The sequence below is a fragment of the Erpetoichthys calabaricus genome, chromosome 16 (genome assembly GCF_900747795.2).
Source record: "Erpetoichthys calabaricus chromosome 16, fErpCal1.3, whole genome shotgun sequence".
NCBI lineage: Eukaryota > Metazoa > Chordata > Cladistia > Polypteriformes > Polypteridae > Erpetoichthys > Erpetoichthys calabaricus.
This window is the reverse complement of record NC_041409.2, coordinates 28,974,952-28,999,742: the sequence shown is the minus strand read 5'-3', so window position 1 is coordinate 28,999,742 and position 24,791 is coordinate 28,974,952.

Here is a 24,791-nt window from a genome sequence, read left to right as displayed (position 1 = left end):
TGGCATCCTGACACACTATTTGGTCCAATAAGATATTCAAGGGCACTGAGGATTAATAGACAGATAAACAGCATTTATCACTCAAAGTGGAGTGGGCCCTGGCCACGTGGAATCAAATGGTCAGTATGAACCATTCTCAGCTTTTCCAAACAATTAATATCCACAGAAATAAGTATTAATGTGTTGCATAATAGTTTATTAGTAAAAGGCATGATACTTTGGATTTTGTAGGCAGTCAAACTTCTTAAATCATTAAGGTACAACAGACTGGCACAGAAAGATGATGGAAATACTTGTGAATACAAGAGGTAGCTTTGCATTTTGAATTTCTTCCTCTGATCAGGAAATGAAGTACGTCTTTGCAAATTTAATGTGAACATTGCTATTAATGCTGGCTACTGGATTTAGATGTCATTAGAACTTCCTGGAAGGCACACAGTTGCTCACTTCGCCTATCTTGGCAGCTTTGGCTGAGGAATTAACCTTGAACAATGAACTAGTCGATCATAATATCTTTTTAATACATATTATATTTCAGAAAGTCAATTCATTATCAAAACATTTAAACACTTGTGATACTTTTATTTCAGCATTCAAGTATAAAGGTTGAGGTTGGCTGATTACAGCACACCCACCACACGGCAAACCATCCGCATTGAGATCCGAGTGCAGCCATGCAACGGGTGACACCTCAGCACTACACTGGACAGTGTAAGGTTGTTAAGTAGTGGCTGGCCTGGCAATCCTGGAGGACCAAATTAACGTCACACCCAGGATAGAACAATTGTAGGTTAAGGGCCTTGCTCAGGGGCCCAACAGAGTAGAGTCACTTCTGGCATTTATGGGATTCAAAACGGCAACCTTCTGATTGACGGCATAGACCCCTAACCTCAGAGCCACCATTCCGCCTTTTCAAGTATAACTTTATTATATACAGTGCATTCTTCCTGGATGACTGAGTAAAATTAAGACTGTTTGTGAGCACTGCACACCAATAGGACAAGAGCAAAAATAGAACTGAGACTTTTTTAAGGAAAACAAAACAATAATATTACAGAAAAATACACAAAAATATCAAATGGTGCTAAAAAAGTATTTCCTTATAAAAAAAATATATCCTGACCTGAATAATGAGGGCAAGCATTGACTTTTCCAGTCTGGCAGGATCTTTTTGACACATGTATTTTCCACTAAGACAAATGAGTTCTGCTTGGGAAAAATGTTGTTGAGTTACTGTATTTTCCTTTTTTCATTATAACTGGCTCAGGCCAAAACGGAAACATTGAACAATGCTCATCATCTGAAAAGGCCTGTTCAAGTGTTTCTGAAGTTTTTACTTTATTTCTTATGACACTGCTCAATTAATGGAAATGTAGCTGAAATTTCCAGTATTCTCCTTTGTCATAATCAAGTTTCTTTATGAACTGTGCAGGTTTCCAATGATGATTTTGTATGCTTTTAAAATGCTTCTAAACTATTATTTAACTAAGACTAAGTAGGTTTGATATACAGTGCTTAGAGGACGGCACCATATTTTATAATAAAATTGTAAGATTCAAAAGTGTGTGGTTTTGCCATCAATACAAAAGCAAATAGTCAGAAAATCTTCCCACAAACTTTACTATTCCTGAAAAACTGAAAATAAAAGATTTCCCCCAAATTCCAGCACTAGCTTATAAAAGACTTATTTTGGTTTTAATGAACACAGTTCCCAAATTTGTTTAAATAAATTAATTTAAATGTCCATTTACTGCAGTGCTTTGTTTATGAATACAATAGGAAAGAAAAGTGTAAATATGAATAAATAAATAAATAAATAAATAATATGTGAGTGCTAAAGTACAAATCTAGGTGTGTATCTCTTCAAAATAATCCATTTTAAGCACCGTCTAGACTATCTGGCAATGCTCCTTGGATTGTAAAAAGATTCTTTATTTAGAAACAGTGAAGTCTTATTAAATAGAAAAGCTGTGCTTTACTGATAAAGCTGGGCTGAGACCTGGTGTTGTAAATAATAGCACACTATTTAAAGAAACAATTGTAATAAAAGGGAATCAGTAAGCTTTAACTATTTTTAAAATATTACATTTTTTACAGCTTAAAATTAAACTCTACTCACAGCCACTCTCTGTGTATACTCTATTTACAGTAGTTACATATATTTTTAATAGATAACTTTATTCATTGTTAAGGAAAAAATAGTCTGAAATGAATTATGTAAAGTCCTTAGAGCTACCTACTGGATATAGTTGAACTTTCATCAGCAGTAGCTCTGGAGTTAGACTTTTCAATTACAGTCAGTTCCTCACTTGCTGTGGAGTTGCCCCACAAGAGAAGATCCAGTGTGTGATACTCAAAAGCCCCTGGCTGGGTGATCCAGCTGATCCAGATGGAGTTTGTTCCATTGGGAGACAGAGATGCTTCATTTGAACATTTAGCAGAGCAAAGGAAATCTTTAACTCTTGCTTGTATGCATGCACCAAACAACTAAGAATACTCAACAGTTTTAGGAGACACTGGAATTGGAGATCATAAAGCTACCATCTACTGATCCTGTAGTCATACTGGAAGGCTTCAATGCTTACATAAGAAATGACGACACTAATTAGAGTGGAATGATCAGAAGCAACAGTCTCTTCCAGATGTGAACCTGAGCGATGAATTATTTTTGAATTTCTGTGTTAGTCATGGGTTGTTCAATACAAACACTAAGACCGAACAAAGTACACAAATACTTTAGGCAGGAGGTTGATAATGGACAGTAGTTGCATCATGCCATATGCTCAGTATACTTGAGTAGAATAGGAGTGGAGTGGTCAACCAATCACCCATGGATCACCCACTGGGTTAGGGTCAGGTTTAGATATGAAGAATATGAAGAAGAAAAACAATACGAAGAAAAAGAAGAAGAAGAAGAATACAAAGAAGAATAAACTTATCTTGTCCCCAGGTGGAAATGTGCTTTTTACAGAAGCTCTTTAAATAAATACAAAAATAGATAAATAAATATATGTTCACTCCCTATGATCAGATCACACATCAGAATGACTAAAAAGAAAGGACATTTAAGAAGAAAGAGAACTTTTTAATTGGCAATCACAGTCATAGTGAGGCATTATCCAGGCATATTGCTGCTGGTATAAAGGAGCCCCCATAGTGTTTCTTGACACACTTTTGCTGAATAATTTGTTGGCTGAAAGCCCTCAGTGTTAGTGTGTCATGGAGGAGATGTGCAGCACTGTTTCGTAATGGCACTCAATTTTGATTTCATTCTTTCCTTTATAAAGACCTCCAGGTGGTCCTGCGTGCATTCCATTAACTGATCCTGCCCTTTTAATCAGCTTGTTGATTCTGTGGTCCTCCCTTGAAGTGATGTTACCAGCCCAGCACACTGCAGTCTAGAATATTGCACTGGCCACCACAGATTTGTAGAAGATGTGAAGGATGTCACTTCCCACATTAAAGGAGCTCAGTCTCCTAAGAAAACAGGCCTGCTCTGCCTTTTCTTATATAGTTCCTCTGTGTTCCGAGACTGGTCCAACCTGTCATTAATGTAGACCTTACCCCCAAGTGCTTGTAGGAGAGCACATTTATATCCACTCCCTTGACAGAGACCGGACATTGAGGCTCCTTGGTGCATTGAAAGTCAATAAGCAGCTCCTTGGTTTTATTGATGTTAAGATGCAGGCAATTCTCTTTGTACCAAGAAACAAAGTTCTCCCCCTACTCCTATACTCTGTCTCATTCCCCTTATCAATACATTCAATAAATGCAGAATCATCTGAGAATTTCTACAAGTGACATGGCCTGGTGTTATATTTATAGTCAAAGATGTATGGAGTGAAGAGAAAAGACGGGGCTATTCCTTGTGGTACTCCAATGTTGCTCCCATCCATATCAGAAACAGAGCCCTTGAGTCTCCCAAACTGCAATCTCCCTGACAGATATTCCATTATCCAGGACACCATAAACTCATCCGCCTGGATATCTCTGAGCTTACTCCTAAAAAAAGGGATGGCTGGATTATATTGAAAGCACCGGAGAAATCAAAAAACATAATCTTCACAGTGCTGCCAGCTTTGTCTACTGTAGGGGAGAATAAACTTTGTGGAGCAGATAGATAATTGCATCATCCACTCCAATCCAAGCCCCCAATGGACTGACCAGAACCTAAACCCAAATGGTTAGTGAGGATGTGTTGATAATGACTAGGAGACGTCTCTGTTTAGGGTGAGTTCAACTCTCATCTTAGAATCTTGGCAGAGATCAAGGGCACTGAGTCTGAATAGACCCTGCTCAGGACCTCAGTAGTGGAGATCGTTACAAGGAACTGTAGCCAGAAATTGACTGCTACCCTTAAATCACTAGTGGCAAGGCTGTAGGGGTGGATAAAATGCAGCTAGAAATGATGAACGCATTAGCTATTTGGGGAGGAGTGAAGGGTAACAAGCACCTTCAATATTGCTAGATGGAAGAGGACCAGGCATAGGAAGACTGACGTGATGGTCCTCAGTTTGAAAAAGAGGACAAAAGGGAGGCTCAAGTCAGGTAGTGATTATACTCCTTGGTGTCACGAAAAATGCTATGCTCAGGTTATGAAACAGAAACTCTGCTTCAACTTGTAGTCCTTGCAGTTATTTGACGAGGCATGGGAATCTGCAAATCTTGTCCACATGTGCTTTGTGAATTTAGAAAGAGCTTATGATCAGTTACCTTATTGTATCTTGTGGAAGGTCCTTCCTTTACCCTTTTGTACTTTTGCTTCAGTCTTAATAAAAGTTCTCGTTTCTGAAGTTGCATTTATTAACGAAAGCATATTGGCTACCGGTGCTACTACACTGCCTGTGTAACAAACAAGTTTAATAGGCAATTTCAAAAACAACATTATGTGTTCATTAAATAAAAGTTATTTTACAAATGTCTGAATTTCATGAAAATGAAAATGTTCTATCAGTCCATAGTGGCCAATGTGGTGTTCTATGCTGCAGTCTCCTGGGGAAGCAACTTGAGCTCAAAAGATACACAATGCCTGAACAAACTTATCTTGAGAGCCTGCTCCATCACAGGGTGAACTGTGGACAGACCTGAAGCTATTGTGGAAAAGAGGATGGTGGCAAAATTAGATGTCATCATGAAGCATCTCTTCCACCCCCTACAGAGAGGTGCTCTCTTGTAGCTCTTTTAGCCACAGGTTATCTAATCTATTATGGAGGCCTGGTCTGTCCTGCTTCACAGCCAGCAAAATCCTCGACAAGTTAAGATGAGTGAATGTGCAATCAGATATAGTACATGTGGAACAAAGCATCTTTTTGGCCTACAGTAATCCCTCACTTATCGCGGGAGATAGGTTCCAAGGCTGACCGCGATAACTGAATTTCCGCGAAGTAGAGACACCATATTTATTTAATTATTTAACGTGTATTTGGACGTTTTTAAACCCTCCCTGTATTGTTTACAACCCACCATTTACTCTATTAATAACAGGGACGACTGCTAAGCAATATGAAATCGGTAGATAAGTTTACACTTACTGTATGGCGAAGTACACATAGCAGCTTGTAGGCAGTCATGATGTCGTCGACCTTGTTGCAAAGATTCCTAAAGCAGATTCCATCCAGACTACTGCCTTATCACGTCCACTTGCAACTCGTTTTGCACCCTGCCTAAAGGACACTGCGGCCGTAGATCTTATATGCTTTTCCTCCTTTTTAGATAAAAAGAATCGTGGACTCATTTATGCTGTAATGGTGTCCTCCAGCAGTGTAGCTGTTCCCTTCCTTCAACATATCCAAAACTTTTACCTTTTCTGCAATCATTTGCATCTTCTGTGCAGTAGCACGTTAATGCTGCATGAGTGAGATGAGACTTCCTGGTTAATGCAATGCTCTGTCACTGAGCCAATCAGCAGCACACAGGAACTTAACTGCGTGCTCTGATTGGGTAGCTTCTCAGCCATCCGCCAATAGCATCTCTTGTATGAAATCAACTGGGCAAACCAACTTAAGAAGCAAGTAAAAAGACCCATTGTCCGCAGAAACCCGCGAAGCAGTGAAAAATCCACGTTATATATTTGGATATGCTTACATATAAAATCTGCGAAGTCGTGAATCCGCGAAAAGTGAACCGCGAAGTAGCGAGGGATTACTGTATTTTCATTTTATGCTGTGCTGCAAACATTTCTAACCTGTAATGGCTGTTTATGGGTAAATGCCATTTTTAATGAGATAATTAAACTAAAAAACTATTCTTTAAACTTCCATGTGAATAAGCCTTGACTGAAGTGAAACTTTGCGATAGTTCTACATCACCATTTTCAGTCTGATTCTAAATTTCACATTTAATCACAAAGTGGCAGGTGGTACAGCGGAACAGTGGTTAGTGCTGCTGCCTTATGGATCCATTGTCATGGATTTGAATTCTGTGCCCAGTTGCGGTCATTAAGGAATTTACATTTTCTCCCTGTCTTTGTTAGGATTTCCTTCTACATCCTAAAAGACACGCTGGGTAGGTTAACTGACAGCTCTAAATTGGCCCCGTGTGAGTGTCAGTGTGGTGTCCCCTGTAACAGACTAGGACTAGTTCCAGCTTTGTACCTGATGTTACTGGGAAAGACTCCAGTCACCCATGATCTTGAATTGAATTAAGCAGAGTTAAGAATTTTATAAAGTTTTGAAGCACACAGTTAAAAAAGCAGTGCATTGCACTAACTAAAACTTGTGGTTTTGCTGACACAGAATTTTTTCCATTATATTCCAGAATTTGTTCATCTGTACAAAGATCAAAACTAATGAGTTTATAAATTTAACGATTCAATAAAATTATGAATAGGAAATGACTATATATCATTCAAATCTTTACACCTTTCTTTGCTTTTTCTACAATATCACCTTTCTGATCAGTAAACTTTTACTAGTGTTCTAGAAGTTTGAAAGTCCTTTTATGGCAGAACTTGGTTCCTGCCATGTATACTGTACATACTGTAGCAGCACACTGCTGCCTTGACAGCCTCATTTCTATGATTGCCACACTTTGATGCTCTCTGATGAGCTCATTGATTTTTTTTGTTTGTTGTTCTTATTAGAGGGAGATGGTAACACCATTATGGAGCTAGTCAGTGATGTCTGTACTCCCTTTTTCAAAATTGCTTTATGTAGAGTCTGACACTGCCGGCATCTCAATATGTTTGTTAAGGTTATGTCTGAATGTCAACTGCAGGTCATTTCTTACTTCACAAGAAATTCTGTGACCACTCATTGCAAACTATATATGCTTCTCAGTCATTTTTTCGCAATGAATTACACGCTAGTAAACTGAGGCAGATAACGTTATTTGAAACAACAGATGTAACCAATAATTATACTGCACATTTTCATAATTCTATATATTTTATGATGATTTCATTATGCCCATTTCTCTTGGTACAACTATTTTAAAAGCACTATAAAATGTTTAAAATATATTTCCACTGTACGTCCAAATACTAAAAAGTACTCCAAACTACTCATTACGTGCATTGGTTTCTAATAGTATTCCAAGTTTAATGCAGTGCCAGGGTGTTGACATACTGTATCTACTCTGAACAAACACTTTCCATCACTCACTCAGCTTACTTCAATGCAGGGCCGCAGGATGCTGGAGTTTATCCCAGGAGCACTGGCTTCAAGGCAGCATCAAGCTCTGGACATGTCTCCACTGCACTGCACATTAAGCCATTATAGTTGCCAATAAACCTTTACATCTTTGGGATGCAGGAAGAAACATGAATACCTAAAGAAAACCCACAAATATGGTAGGGAAAATGAGCAGACTCAATGTAGAGTTGAGCAGTCAGACTATGATTTTCACCTAAAAGTGTTGAGATGTAAGGCAGCAGTGATGATCATCAAGAATGCTCCAATAAGGTTTTTTTAGGACTAATTTCACGTCAGTAGAATCAGACAATTTCAATTCCAATGCTGTTTTTTTTCTTTATCCTATAAAATTTTTTAATAACCCTAAGCTCCTTCATAACCAACTGTGTAAACATCTTTGTGACGGTCAGGGTCAGCTCCGCACTACTTGTTCTTTCCGGGAGACTCTTAATCCCAGATTGTCGTAACCAAGATGAGCCAGGCTAATGAGGACACATACATCCAAACAAGGGGTAGGTGCATAAAGTAATCAGAGCTTTTATTAAACTCTAAAACTCAAAACACTGCAGTGCATCAAATTGTCTTATAAATTAATAATCCATAAAAAAGAGAAATGTGGAGCTTAAAAACCAGAACAAATAAATCCATAAAAATGAGGTTAAAATCCCTTGCAGGAACCTGTCCTTTAAAATTCCTGAGCCCCAGTGCATCTCTTTAAAATCAGCGTCTCTCTGGCTTATCCTAGTCAGATCTCACAGCACAATGAGATGTCATCCGACAGGCACAGTTTCTGTTCCTGTCCCTGTCGCCCATTCCATGGCGCTGCATGGGGTGCTGCCAAGCCTCCACTCCTTCAACTTCCGTTACCATTCTCTGGCTTTGTGGGGGAGTCCTCTGGAGTATTGTGGTTGCTCCTGCCCCTTGGCTGTTCAGCAGGACTGACCTTCAGCCCCCTCTTGAGCGCCAGCCATATGCTCCTTCCCTGACCTTTCCCATTCCTGTCCACCTGCTTCCTCACTTTCGCCCTGTCTCTCTCTCATTTGCTCCTGCCGTTCTCTCCATCCTTTAACCTCTGCTCTCATTCTTATTCAAACCTTTCTCCTTTCTTTCGTTTCATTTCTTTCCTTCTCTCCCTTATATTCCTCTGTGGGTGCAGCACTTCAATTGCGAACTGCAGAAAGACAATGGAGCAATCAAGGCAGAACACACCCTCACGTTCAAGTGTGCTCCGTCTCTATCACTCCACCAACCACTCCACCCCACCTGCTGCTTAGCCACAGACCCACTATTCCATAGTTGTATTTTCAACACTAAAATACTATTATTGGTATTTTTTTATTACTAAAATAATTATAACTTCAGCTAACTGTCCTTTATATAGTGGTCCATCACAAGAAAGAGGAGCAATGCCTGCTGATTGACATAGCAGTCCCAGATGAAAATATCTTACTCAAAGAAGCTGAAAAACAAAGCAAATGTAAAGATCTGGAGATCGAGATCAGCAGATTTTGGGGCACTAAGACTAGAGCTGTGTCTGTCATGGTCAGAGCTATTGGTACCATCAAGAAAGGACTCAAAATGAATCCGTGGGAGTTGCCAGGACACTATACAGCCCAAGAAGTACAGAATATTACACTGATTGGAACTCCTCACATTCTTTGTAAAAGTGCTGAACTAAACTTTAGGTCCCTGGGCAGGAAGCGGACACCACAGCAGCCCCTGGCAAACTGACGTGAAACAAATATAATAATAACAATACTATTATTTATCTAGCACCTTTCCCGTGCTCAGAGTGCAAAGGGCTTCACAGATATTCAGAAGGAAAGATAAAATAATTAACACTGGATAAAAAGTAATATTAAAAATGGAACACCAACAACAGGTAAAATACATGAAAGAATGAGTTATGAATTAGAAAAAGAAACAATTAACAGGAAAAAATACAAACTGTTAGAAGAAAACTATGCACAAAAAAAACTGTATAAGGTAATGGTTAAGAAAATTAATGTAGTTTTTGAAACACCCACAACTAAGGACTGTCTAGTCATTCAGACAGATCTCTTTAAAAAGACTAATTGCAGTTTAGAGGATGATGAAGAATGATGAGTAGTAAAGGACCGGATTTTGTTATCAGTTTTTGCTCCAAACACTCAATGGACATTCAGTGGGTTTTCTTTTGATGTTCAGTTGAGTTTTAAGAATTTACAGCCAGACCTGAGCTGCGAGCACTGCTAAGTAAACATAACCAGATGGATTGGCATCATTTCGAAATACAAAGTCGTTCGTTTTTGACATGTTTCAGATAAGTGAAATGTACAGAGATTGTAGTCCATAATGAATTCAGACCTGTTAGTGCTTTACCTTTTTTGTAAGATTAAAGTGCTGGTCACAGGTGTTACTCATTCATTTCTATATTAAAAAATGTAATTCTTTAGGCTTATTGTTCAGTGATTGCAAAAATACTTAAACAAATAAAACTCCCTTAAAATACGTACACAAAACATTTATCCATAATACATATCACATAAAAGAAAATATAATGCATGCCATATTTTTATGGGTATGATGTTAAACTGCATCCAGCACTGCAAACAGTCCTTCAGCTTGCAGGGAAACCTTGGGAGCTGGTAGCAGGATCGGCACTCCAGCCACCATAAAAACTTTACGCAGCTCCAAAACAACAGACAAGACTCCTTTCTACTCTCCTCAGGAGTAGCTCTGCTGCTCGCTTTATGGAGGGAAATGCAGGAAAACTCTTGGGTGCTTCATCTCTGGAAGAGCTGAAAATGCCAGTGAGCTAATGAGGTCAGGCCTGTTGAGGATTGGAACTGGTATGGTGCTGAGGTATCACTAAATGCACGACAGCACTTGAACCGTATTTTGAGGCGACCCATCCTGGTAGGTCCGTGGAACATCTTGTGTCTCTATCATGATGATCATCTTCCTCTGCTGTTGGAGGAGCTTGGTAAAATTCTACATTTTAGTGGCGGTACTCTCTGAGGTATGCAGACCTGGGTCTGGCCAGATCTCTGTAGGTGGGTCGACCTTTTATTGGTCTGGTCACTCTGATGGTTGTCATACTCAGGGAGTAGCTGTTGCTGTGGTGGATCGATGCCTTCCAATGGTGTCCGATGTTCCATTCCTTTCAATTAGTGCGTTTTGAGACTCAGGTTAAGGCACTCCGTGCATACTCCAACGGTAGTGAGTGATGTCTCAGTGAGGAAGAAATTCTATTTGCAACTTTATTCAGTGGTTGATGGGTGCCCACCGGGGTGACACACCAGTCATGGGTGACTTCAATGTGACCATTGCCAGTGAGAGGCCCAACTATGAGGAATGTGTAAGCCCCGAAAGGGTCAGGTAACCATGGTGAAAGTGGTTACATGTTCCTTGATTTTGCAAAAGGACAGGAGCTGCAGATCACTGGATCCTGGTTCCAGTGCCCTGAGAGACATCATTGGACTTGTTACTCCAATACTGGTGGTGGACATCAATCACACCCTTGTGGGCAGATGCTGGAGGCTCCTACAGAACTTCAGGGTCTACAGAAGTGCCCTGTTTATGTAATCTGACCACAGACTTGTTGTTGATACTCTGAAGATCCAGCTTAAGTCCAGCAGGCTATCACCTACTTGGAGAATGAAGCTGGACTTGGCCATACTCCAAGATCAGGCTGTTTCTAATGAGTTTGCATGCAGTTTGTGTGAGGAACTTACAGACTTGGGTGCAACTGTCGATCTTAATATGATACAGAAGACCTTATGTGACTATACCCTGAAGGTTGCTGAGGGTTGTGTTGGTGTTGCTGGTGTTCCCAGAAGAAGGTATTTCATCTCTCGGGGCACCCTGGATATTATCCAGAGCAATCACAGCGCATGGCTTGATGGCAACTCCTGTCTGTACTGGGAATTGAGAAGGACATCTTTGAGGGCTCTGTTGGCAGATAAGGAGGTGTTTGTTAGAGGAATCTGTGATCAAGTGACACACCATCTATGGCCTAGCAAACCATGTCCTGTTTACAGAGGAATTAAAGTATTACACACATCCAAATATGTTCCTCAGGGAGTCAAAGTCAGGGTGGGTGATGGAATGGTCCATGTGGATGATGTTGCAGTTGTGACCCACTGGGCTGGCTACTTTGAACAGCTGTTTAAAGCTGATCCTCTGGCTAGGACATTGGATATCTCTGGGTTATGGTTCTTGACACTTATTCTACAATGAACTGTGAACCACCCAATCTCACTGAGATTGCACATGTGGTGAACCAGCTGAGGTTAGGGAAGGCTACAGGGATCTGCAGTATTTGGGGTGAACTTCTCCAGGCTGGACGTAAGGTTGTCCTCCTTGTACTGTAAGCAATCTTTGTTTCCATTTGGAAAACAGCCGTCATTGCAACTGACTGGAAAACAGGACTTGTCTTCTCAATCTGGAAAGGGAAGGATAAATGCATGGATTGCAGCAAACAGAAGGGGTTGATACTGCTCTCAGTGCTGGGCAAGGTCCTTGCTAGGATCATCCTCAATAGAATCTGTGATCACTTGCTAACCTACCAGTGAATGGAGCAGCCTGGTTTTATGCCTAAGAAATCTACCATCGACTGCAAAGTGAATATTGGCAGAGTTTCTTTGCAGCCTTTGTCAATTTTCATAAAGCGTTCCACTCAGTTGATCGAGTTGCCCTGTGGGACATCCTGACAGTTTGCAGGATCTTCCCGAAGTTGCTGGATATCATAGCCGGCCTGTTCAATGGTACTGTGAGTGCTGTGCAGAGTGGAGGCAGAACCTCTGTGTTTTTCCCAGTTGATTCTGGGGTTCTTGCTCCTACTCTGTTCAATGCTTGCATGGACTGGGTGTCAGACAAGGTTGTGGGCTCAAGCAGTTGTGGGGCATCAGTTGGTGAAGATTCACTGATCTTGATTTTGCCAATGGTGCTGTGATCTTCACGGATTCAATGGAGACTCTGGTTGGGGCTCTGAAGAAGCTGAGTGAGGAGTCAGAGTTTCTGGACTTGAATGTCTTGGATGAAAACCAAGCTCCAAGCCTTTAATGACCTCTTGGGAACAGTCATCAGCAATGCGTCTCTCTGTGGAGAAAATGTCAATCTTTTCGAGAGGTTTAATTATCTCGGCAGTAAGATTCCTGTCTCTAGTGACTCTTTTCCTATGAAGTCAGTGACGGAATGGGAGAGCATGGGGGGTCATGAGATTGCTGGAAAGGAGTGTGTGTGGCACTCCCAATATCTTTGCAAAAGGACGAAGGTGCAAGTGTTTAGAGTCCTGATGCTTCATGTTTTGCTATATGGTTGTGAGACATGGACACTATCCAGTGACTTGAGACGAAGACTGGACATCTTCGGTACTGTGTCTCTTCGGAGAATCCTTGGGTACTGCTGGTTTGACTTTGTGCTGAACATGCAGTTGCTCACGGAGTCCTGAATGAAGCACATTACCTGCATTGTGAAGGAGTGTCAATAATGGCACAACAGCTATGTGGCGCAGTTCCCAGAGGGTGATCTACCTTGCAGGATCCTCATTGTTGGACCAGGCCATGGGGATGCCCACATAACACCTGGCTGTGGCACATAGATAGAGGGTTGGACTGTGTGTCTGGCTGAGGGGTTCCTGTCCAGGATCCCAAGCTGTTTCATCATGTGGTGGGTGCGGCAATGCACTGTACCAGTGCATGCTCCACAATCTGACTTGACCTGCCAAATCTGCATGCCACAATTCCAATAAAATAAAATGTTTATTAGATGTTTATCAAAAATATGCAAGACTAACATGTTTAACGGGTTCACATATAAAATAGACGTATTTGTCTCTTAAGTTCACAAGCCTATGGTTTACAAAGCAGAAGGGGCAATTTCTCCTTTATCTGTTGTTCTTGTGATTCAGCTTATTCAAAATGTGAATTGCTAAACGCAACCTTGCTCACTGCCCACACACATACAAGAGGTGTCCATTTTAATTCAAAGGACTAAATCCAAAGTTCTGAACTTATTAAAGTAGCTTATCTTTTATTCTCTTCCAAACAAACACATCTCTGTCAGCGGGCCCCTTCTTTTACTGGATAACACATACATCTGTTGTTGTGTTGCATGCACATGACAACTCCTCAGATTTTTTTTCTCAGTTAATCGCTACACATTCTTTAATGCAAAAGACAATACTTCAGTCTTTTTCTTCAAAGCACCTAGTTGCAGCCATGAAGTAATGAAGTTGTAAGAGCAACATAACCTCATTACTGTAAAGCTTATGAAAGCATATGCTACAAAAAGCCAATTTTGAGATCAGCCAATTTACCGATTACTAATCAAACCATCTGAGAATAAAACTGGCCGATTTAGATAGGTGTACGATCAATTGGAGCATCACCATAGATTGCTGTACATTGTGCTGCCCAATTGTTCAAATATGTGCTGTTTAATTAATTTCCAAACTGTGGAGATAAATGTACAGTGGCGGAAATGCATAGCCTATTCTGGCAGTAATGGATGAGAAGATAATTGTTCAACAAATATTTTGATTTTGAGATGTGAGGTACAAACTGGAGTACACATAAATATAGAATATATTCAGCTTCATGGAATTAAACCAGATTCCAAAAGGTATGAAATACTTTCACATTTTACCAAGTTTAAATACACTTATATGTAATAAATTCAATAAAATGTTAAAAAATACACTTACAGTATATACATTAGCTTTGCGTCATTATAATGGCATACTTCAGATTTAATCGTTGAATTCTAACATTGAAAATAAATAAATAAACACACAAATGCATACATATCATGGAAAAAGGGAAATATACAATGTGCTTCATAAAGCCAGACAATATAATTTGATAATAGAGTTGGGTAATTATTCTAATGAAAACCTGCCTAATGTTGTGCATTTGAGTGCACTCCAGGTCTGAGTTATAAGTAAATGTGCCAAAAATAACTTTTAAAATGATATTCTTTCTGGATATTAAGTGCTAATAATTTCAGGCATATTTTAATGGCAAGGGATATGAAGTTGAAACCTTTAGGCACAAGTCCAAATTTTGCCTTAGTCCCTACAAAACCATGAGAAAGTCAGTTAAGTAATGGAAACTTGTTCCTTCAACGTCAAATAAATAAACTATATGCTCAAAAGTTTGTGGACACCTGAGTATCACAACTGTATGAGCTTGTTAGACATCCCATTCTAAAATCATGGGCATTAATAAGAAGTTGTCTCTACCCTTTACAACTGTAACAAACTCCACTCTTCTGGGACAGCTTTCCACAGATTCTGGAGTGTGTCTAAAGGAATTCTTGCCCATTTAGACAAAAGAGTATTTGTGAGGCCAGGTTACTGATGGTTACAGGTTACTTCTTCTTCTTCTTCTTTCGGCTGCTCCCATTAGAGGTCGCCACAGCAGATCATCTTCTTCCATATCTTGCTGTCCTCTGCATCTTGCTCTGTTACAGCCATCACCTGCATGTCCTCTCTCACCACATCCATAAACCTTCTCTTAGGCCTTCCTCTTTTCCTCTTCCCTGGCAGCTCTATCCTTAGCATCCTTCTCCCAATATACTCAGCATCTCTCCTCTGCACACGTCCAAACCATCACAATCTTGCCTCTCTGACTTTGTCTCCCAACCGTCCTCATTTCTAATCCTGTCCATCCTCGTCACACCCCATGCAAATCTTAGCATCTTTAACTCTGCTACCTCCAGCTCTGTCTCCTGCTTTCTGGTCAGTGCCACCGTCTCCAACCCATATAACACAGCTGGTCTCACTACCATCCTGTAGACCTTCCCTTTCACTCTTGCTGATACCCATCTGTCACAAATCACTCCTGACACTCTTCTCCACCTATTCCACCCTGCCTGCACTCTCTTCTTCACTTGTCTTCCACAATCCCCATTACTCTGTACTGTTGATCCCAAGTATTTAAACTCCTCCACCTTTGTCAACTCTACTCTCTCATTCACACACATGTATTCTGTCTTGTTCCCACCTCTCCAGGGTCTCCTCAACCTGCTCCCTACTATCGCTACAGATCACAATGTCATCAGCAAACATCATAGTCCACGGGGACTCCTGTCTAATCTCATCTGTCAACCTGTCCATCACTATTGCCAATAAGAAAGGGCACAAGTTACTACAGCATTCTAATTCATCCCAAAGCTGTTCAATAGAGTGCAGATCAGGGCTCAGTGCAGGCCACTCGATTTCTTTCACACCTAATTTACCAAACCATGTTTTAATGTAAAAGGGGCCCAGTCATACTGGAACAAAAAAAGGCCTCTCCCAACCTGTAGTCACAAAGTTGGAAGTACTATACACAATTATCTAAAATGTCTTTGATTGCTGTAGCATTAACAGTAGCCTTCATTGGCACCAGGGGCCTAGCCAAACCCTGAAAAATATCTTAGATTGTTATTCCTCCTCTACCAACTTGCTTCAAGGTTCAATGTGCTGTGCATTCAGAGGTTCTCTTCTGCATACCTTGGTTTGTTACGAGTGGTTATTTGAGTTACTGTTGCCTTTCTCTCAGCTCAGACCAGTCAGGACATTTTCCTCTGACATCAACAAGGCATTTTCACCCAGAGAACTGCTGGATAGTTCCCCTTTTTCAGACCATTCTCTGTAAACCCTACAGATGGTTGTGCTTGAAAATCCCAGTAGAGCAGCAGTTTCTGAAATACTCAGACCAGCCTGTCTGGCACTAACAATCATGCAACATTCAAAGTCACTTAACACTAGAATTACCAGAGCCTACGAAAAAACTCGTATATCTGGCCCACCTTAAATCGCTTCTTAAAACCTTTCTCACCTCTCCGCCAGCGTCTTTTGTCATCTAAATGTACTGATAAAGACAAACTGCCAGCAGCTGGCTATTCCATCCCCCCAACGACTTAGAACGTAAACAGGCTTTTCCCAGCTCTTGCCTTGATTAATTATCTGGGAGTGAAGTGGAGTTTTAGAGTAGAAATAATAGATTGTTATTTGAAACACACGCATTTCATATGTGTTGCATTTCTACAGTAATCTGTGTAAACACATTGTTAAAACAGAAACGTGTTATATATTCTAGTAGCAATTGACAAAATGTAGGCATAAACTATATAATGTATGAAGCCTGAAGTCCAAATATCAAAGAAACATGTTCACAAAAGGTACAAAAAAAAGCCACCGCCAAAAAAACCCGCCTTAGTGTGAGACATTGACATGACTTAACTATCACTGCTTCTGTGGCGTAACAGTATCAGTCGCTGACTGGGAATCAGAAGGTCATGAGTTTGATCCTGCACAACTCCATTTGAGAAGTGTTCTTATTTTCACTATTTTAGAATAAAAAGATACATTTGATTTCAGTCTGTAACAGCTGGTGTAATTTATGATATTTGTAAAGGTTAGCTTTATTTTTTTAAAATTCACTTTTCATTGTCTCAGTCGCGTTCAGGATCCATCCCTACCGCCCCCCACCTGACACTGCGGTTTTTACATAAAGACGCGCTATAGTTCTGCAGTGTATCACGATACATACGACTGCGTGTTTTTCCCCCCAGTATTGCCAGTCCCCACGTGTTGCTGTATGCTGTTTCTTTTGTACTCCAGGACATGCAGAGGAAAGCATAGTAAAGAGCAGTAACTTCAGCGCTATATGCAATCATCAGACACTCCCCATCTGATGCTGTTTTCACATAAAGACGCGCTAAAGCTCTGCAGTGTACTTGTGACTGCATTGTCGTACCAATGCTTGCGAACTGAAGTGTCTGCATGCACTTTTCGTGGCATTATACGTGTATTTTTTGAGCATGCCCATGTAGCTCAAACACAGGAACATATGTTGATGTAAAAGTATAACAAAACAAGTGCACTTTTATTCAAGACTATAACTGAAGAAAAAAGAAAGCAAGTTACAGTAGGCGGTTGATATGACAGCTTGTGTGGTGGAATGCTAAGAACTGCTGATTTCCATTCTGTGCTATTTAACTTAACATTTGAATCTGATGATTACATATAGCGCTGTCTTGTTTAGTGTGCGCAAGAACATGCAGGTGGCCAGTTGCTGAGTGCTACAACGCACATTTTAAAAAAAGAAAGAGACAAATATATGTGACGTTTTGAAGAAATCATTTTATGACGCGAATAGTACCAATCAGAAAACATCGTCGAAGTAATGCAATATTATTTGAAAATGAACAGCGTCAGGTTGGGTGTGAAGTTATACTGGCGCTGTTTGAGTCAGATCAGAAGCTGAATAAGCTGAAAAAGCTCCTGTTCTGACTCTAAGTAAAAAAGCATGAATTAATCAACAGAAATAACCGCGATTGACATTTTAAAGTTAACGATTTACAGTGCATACCAATTTATAAATTCAATGTCCGTTTGAGGAAAAAAAAAAACACTTTCTTCAAAGCTGGGAATCGAACTCACGTCTCTGTGGCACAGTAAGGCAGTGGTGCTCCAAGTCAGCAAACCGTCCTTATAACTTATTTTTTTCAAGATCCATAACACACAGACAGCGCAAGTACAGACACAAATCAAGTGCATGTGTGTACTGTATAATATTAACAAAAAGAGCAGCTTACTACTGAAAACGGCAAATATAGGAGTGAGTGGGGATCGAACCAGTACTCTTGATTACACTTGGTTTGCGTCTGTACTTGCGCTGTTACTTAGAGAGCCAGATCAGGGGAGGGGTGATGTTAGAGTGCCTGAGCTCATTCAGTGCTACAGAAACAACGCACATGTTGATCTTTGTTCTTCTTTCAGTACATGTGCCTTCCCTGTTTGTTTGTATATCTCTGCCTGTCTGTCTCTGTATTACGCAGTGCTCTGTCTGTCTGTGTGTTATGGATCTTGAAAAAAATAAGTTATAAGGACAGTTGTTCATGTTAATTGCAGTCTCAATTGTTAAAAAAATATTTTAAAAGGAGCATCCCACATGACAGTCCATACCAATTTACAAATTTTATGTCCGTTTGAGGTTAAAAACAAAAAAAAAGAAGTAACACTTTATCCTCAGCGGGGAATTGAACTCATGTTCGGTCTGAGACTCGCTGCTCCTCTTAATCGGCACATTTAGAAGACAAAAGAGAGGTGAGAATGGTTTTAAGGTGGGCCGGATCTACGAGTTTTTTCGTAGACTCTGGTAATTCTAGTGTTAAATCACCTTTCTTCCCCATTCTGATGCTCAGTTTGAACTTCTGCAGGTTGTCATGATGATGTCTATGTTCCTAAATGCATTGAGTTGCTGCCATGTGATTGGCTGGTTAGATATTTGCCTTAACAAGCAGTTGAACAGGTGTACCTAATAAAGAGAGTGTGTGTATGTATGTGTATATTGTGATAAACCAGCCCGAACACCAACAGACAGACACCAGCAGTTCCAAAACACACACACACATTTATTTACACTATTTACAGTTCTGCACACGACCCAGTGTCACTGCACCAAACACCCTTAGGTCCGGGCTTTCCAACAGTCCTTTCTTCGCCACCTCCACTCCTCTCCTCCAAGCATTTTCTTCTTCCTCCCAACTCCGGCCCCTGACTGGAGGAAGGACGCCTCTTTCATATCCAGCTGGATGTGCTGCTGGTGCTCTCTGACGAACTTCCTGTGGCACTTCCTGATGTGGTGGAAGTGCCGCATGCGCATCCGGAAGCACTCCGGGTGTCCCTGGTGATCCTTTTGGCAGCACTTCCAGGTGTGGTGGAAATGCTGATGTCCAGGGCTCCTAAGTTCTTCGGTGCCCCCTGGTGGTGGCCACGGGCCCTTACAGGATTGAGTTTCCATGCTCAGTTCCCATGACCCCATACAAACCAGGGTGGCTGCTCTGTTGTGGTCCGGGGGAGGCATAGTCCCTCTCCTGGTCCTTCCAGGCGTCTCGACCGTACATATATACATACACACACACACACATACATACATACATACTGTACATAATTTTTTTTTTTTACCTGAGCAATTATTTTTTAACCAATGCACTCATTACACCTTCTTCAAAAGTGTGGCCATGCTGGTTGGCAACTCTTTTGTTTTGCTTATTTGCTTTTTGTACTGCAACATCTATCTAAAAACCAGAGAAGAATGATATTTTCTGCTAGTTAATTGCTCACATTGTGAGTACTCAAACTCACTTCTACTACTGTATTCTGTTGCCATAAAGCCTCGTCCCTTAGGCTATGATAGCTAAGGACGTGTCGGCTTAAAGCTACCTCAGATGAGTGATTCAAAGTGGCAAGTGCAAAATGACTTGAGGAAATGAGACTCTGCTCTCCAGTAAAGCAGGCAGGTCCGCCAGCTCTAACATGGCTTTCGATCAGAGTGTTAAAAGGTTGTCACCTCTAATCTCACAAAAATGTTCTTTCTTGGGAAAAAGAGTTTAGAAGAACTTAATTGTATGTACAACAGGCTTACAAGTGAACATAGAAATAGTATCTTTCCGTTTTTTTCATATTTGGAAATGATATGCATGACTTTATTTTGAGTTAACACCATAGCTGATAATGTAAGTGTTGATAAATTAGAAAAATGTGAGCTGTGTCTCAGGTCATTCTGCTCTCAACTTTGTATACACCCTCACTGAATAATGTAATAATTTAAGCTTTGCTAATTTTATCTTCTTAAAATAAGGAGTGTTTGATAGACTTTGTATTTCTTGTTCCAGATTCTATTGACACAAGTTATCTGCTTATGCTTATAGTCCAACTAAAATATTGTTCAAGCTAATATGACATACTGTAAAAATAACCAGTGGAAATCATGGTGTGCAGCCCAGACTGATGCATGGAAAGCCTGACCGAGAACAGAAATCATTGGTTTCTGACAAGTCTATAGGGCAGTAAGTAAGTAAGTCCTGAGCTTGCTGACAAGTTTTGGAGGCTTACTAACAGATATTTAATGAAAGAGCATTAATTGCTGTAATGTGGCCATGGATGTAATGCTATTCATTACATGCATAAAGGGGAACGAAACTCAATTTGAAAACATTTTACAGGAAGTAAGCAATATCTGCAGTTTTCTGTTTCCTGGTAAACTGTGTTCTTTTCGAATATGATTTGTTTTCAAAGGTGTTTAGGATAAGTTATGGTTCATTTACAAACCTGCAATGGTTCACAGCATACCGCATTCCAAGCTCAGTCAAATTTGTCTGTAGTCAATTCATCCTAACTTACACAAACATTGCTGTTAAACATCAAATCGATAAAACTGAAACTCTTAAGCTCAGTACCATTTGAATGCAGCTGATACCAAGTTGTAAAGTTAATTTTAGTATTTATGAAAAATTAGGCTGGATCACCAAAACATAGTACTGCTTCATACAGAACATGTAAGATGATATAAAGTGTGTCATCCTCATATTATTATTATTATTATTATTATGACTTCCTTTGAATATGAATCACTACCTTTCGTTTAAAAGGTTCCATTTGGTCAATACAGATAGAACAAAACAATTTCACACCCAAAGAATTTTTAAAAAAATACCGACAATGAAAAGACTACAGAAAGAACCTTTCTTTTTATAATCTTAATTATTTATTTAAAACATTATTGCTGTTTGAGATTCTTAACTGATAAGAAAAAAATGCACTTTATTATACTTATTAACCTACAATAATGTATCGTATAATCTGTTTAATATCTGTTATTTAGTGGTTCACAGTTATTGAATATGATAAAATACTAGTTTGACTTTGAATTAACTTTTTACATTTATATTTGGAATGTTATCAGTCAGGATTATATTCTTAGAGTTAAGTGCTTTTTCTTAAAAAAGTATGCCATGCCTCAAATATCATTTACTATATATTGTTGAACAAATTAGTACAGTAATCCCTCCTCCATCGTGGGGGTTGCGTTCCAGAGCCACCCGCGAAATAAGAAAATCCGCGAAGTAGAAACCATATGTTTATATGGTTATTTTTATATTGTCATGCTTGGGTCACAGATTTGCGCAGAAACACAGGAGGTTGTAGAGAGACAGGAACGTTATTCAAACACTGCAAACAAACATTTGTCTCTTTTTCAAAAGTTTAAAATGTGCTCCATGACAAGACAGAGATGACAGTTCCGTCTCACAATTAAAAGAATGCAAACATATCTTCCTCTTCAAAGGAGCAAACAAATCAATAGGGCTGTTTGGCTTTTAAGTATGCGAAGCACCGCGGCACAAAGCTGTTGAAGGCGGCAGCTCACACCCCCTCCGTCAGGAGCAGAGAGAGAGAGAGAGAGAGAGAGAGATAAAAAAATCAATACGTGCCCTTCGAGCTTTTAAGTATGCGAAGCACTGTGCAGCATGTCTTTTCAGGAAGCTGCACAAAAGATAGCAACGTGAAGATAATCTTTCAGCATTTTTAGATGAGCGTCCTTATCGTCTAGGTGTGCGAACAGCCCCCCTGCTCAATCCCCCTACGTCAGGATCAGAGAAAGTCAGTGCAAGAGACAGAGAAAAGTAAGTTGGGTAGCTTCTCAGCCATCTGCCAATAGCGTCCCTTGTATGAAATCAACTGGGCAAACCAACTGAGGAAGCATGTACCAGAAATTAAAAGACCCATTGTCCGCAGAAACCCGCGAAGCAGCGAAAAATCTGCGATATATATTTAAATATGCTTACATATAAAATCCGCGATGGAGTGAAGCCACGAAAGGCGAAGCGCGATATAGCGAGGGATTACTGTATTCTCATTTTTTAAGATAATACATGATAAAATCTCCAATGAGATTACCACATTTTCTTGAATTAATGTGGACTCTGCATTTATGGACATTCAGTGACACCCTGGAGACAACGTGGAATTCATTTCACAGTAACACTCAGCTGTAGCCTACCGATGTCCATTTTTGCTAAAATGGTGGACCAACCTTATTAACTCAGCAAGTGGATAGCAAAAGTTGTGCAAGCACTTTGCTACCCTGTGCATTGGATTTGATTTTCAACTTGCTACTGACTGAAAACAGTATGCTACTTTCATTTTCATTGCATCAAATGAACTTACCTTTTTCTCTGAAATCTGAAAAGCATTCATTGAAGCAGTAAAGAGCTGTGTTTTTAATAGTGATTGTGACGCACGCACACACGCGCACATAGGGAGCCGCGTAAAGACTCGACAAGCAGTGTAGTATATCGTGCCAGGGGGCAAAGGTGGGGTACTAACCTCTCTTTCTTTATCTCCACAGAAAGACCGAAGCAACGGCGCCTTGAATACACCCGGACTCCCTAACCACACACTACCACTACAGCGTTCCTTCCTTCCCTCTGGTCCACTTCTGATGAACGACATGACTCCCATACACCACCTCGGTTCCTTCCCAGCATTCCATCTGTCTGTTTCTGGTCCCACCCCATAAATTGTTCCCTTTCACCATTTTCATGCTGTCTGTTGTAATGCTTGGTAGCAAATCACTGACCAGAATTCTGAACTGTACAGTATACGGGGCCGGACAACCCCAAAACTTTATAATTGTGTTGTCTCTTTCTTACATGATCTAAATAGCAAACACACCATAAATACATTTGTGCAAAACAGTATAGTGCAGCGGATTCTTGACTGCGGGACCCTCAATGACAAATTTGAATGTGCCTCAGATATTGGCATTCCAGGTATCATAATGTCTTCCTACTGTGAAGCTAATCCCGACATAGATGGTCAAGAGACAGGTTTTTCACCCAGCACACAGTTTATTTACAGTTCAGTGCACAGAGTCAGCACAACACAACACAGTCTCTTCTCTGCTACCAGTCCATCCACCTCCACTCCTCCTCAGGCTTTATCCTCTTCCTCCTGACTCTGGCCATCAAGTGGTGGTAACTGGCCCCTTTTTATTCCAGGTGCCCAACAAGCTTCTTTCTGCAGCACCTCCGAGTGTGGTGGAAGTGCTGCCAAACAGGGCCCTGTAAAAGTCCATGCGGCTCATGGTGGTGGCCACTTGCCCCAGTAGGGTTGATCTCCCATGTTCTTAACCCTTGGCCTCACCGGAAACCAAGGGTGTTTCCCCCTGTTTGCCCGAGAGAGAAACAGTCTTGAAAATACTCTCTCGCCTGGTCCCTCAAGCAGAAGGTTATCCCAACCAGGTAAGGGCTTCGGCCGTCCACCACACTACATTAAAGCATACTCATGCTAAGTGGCAAACCTAAGTTGACCAACTATGAGTGAATAATGGCGTGCATTAGCACAATCACCATGGACTGGTGTCCCATCTAGGTTTGGCTCATGCCTTGATGCTGTTGGGGGTCAACTCACGGTTTCCTGAAATGTAAGTGTATGTAATTCAACATTAAGCACAGCAAGTACACTTTTATATTGAGAGCAGTAGTGTAGGGAAGGGAAGGGAAGGCCATCCTGATTGGCCATAGGCCAAATAGGCCCAGCCAATCAGTTCATTGAATATGAAATTTTCTGTTAAATTGTGTAATTGATTGGGTATTTGTTATTTTATCTTTCCTTTGGTTTCTAAGTGGCATGTCAAATCCCATTGGTTTACTGAATTTTCAATAAATAAATAAATGGGACGGTATTACAATGTATGTGTAACCTGATTGGTAGTAGTCATCAGACCCTTAAGTTGCTTAATTGAATATTTTTGAGGAACACCAAGAGATATAGTTTCTTATTTTGATTAATTATTTCTGACATGGCAAAACAAACAGAAATATCAAGGTTTTTCAAAAAGCCTCTTTTAGATGAAGAGGAACATCTGGACACAAATGAGACACACAATATGCAATAGTGTGCAGTTGAGAAAATGACTGAAGGAAATATTTCAATCCTGTCTTCATCTGAGGAGACTCTGGCTTTAGTGGCCCCAAAAGACAAGTATGCCGTGACAGAACCACCAAAAGATTTGTCAGCCATTGACAAAGCACTCAATCTAATATGTAATCCTTTCCGACAACTACGAAAACGGGTAAGGCTCGACCTTTCTCTGCAAAATGGTAGAAACAATTCAAATGGATAGAATACAGCATAGCGAAAGATGCAGTAATTTGCAAAGGAACCACATCTGACAGCCTTGATAATTTTTGCTCAACCTTTGCATGGTCTTAATAATTCAGTTATGTGAATGTACCACAGTATGAATAGATGTATTTTTTTGGAAAATGACCCTTATATATCCTACTAAAAACTAGAACACCCATTTTTACACAGGCCCACCCTAAAATTTATTCCTGGCT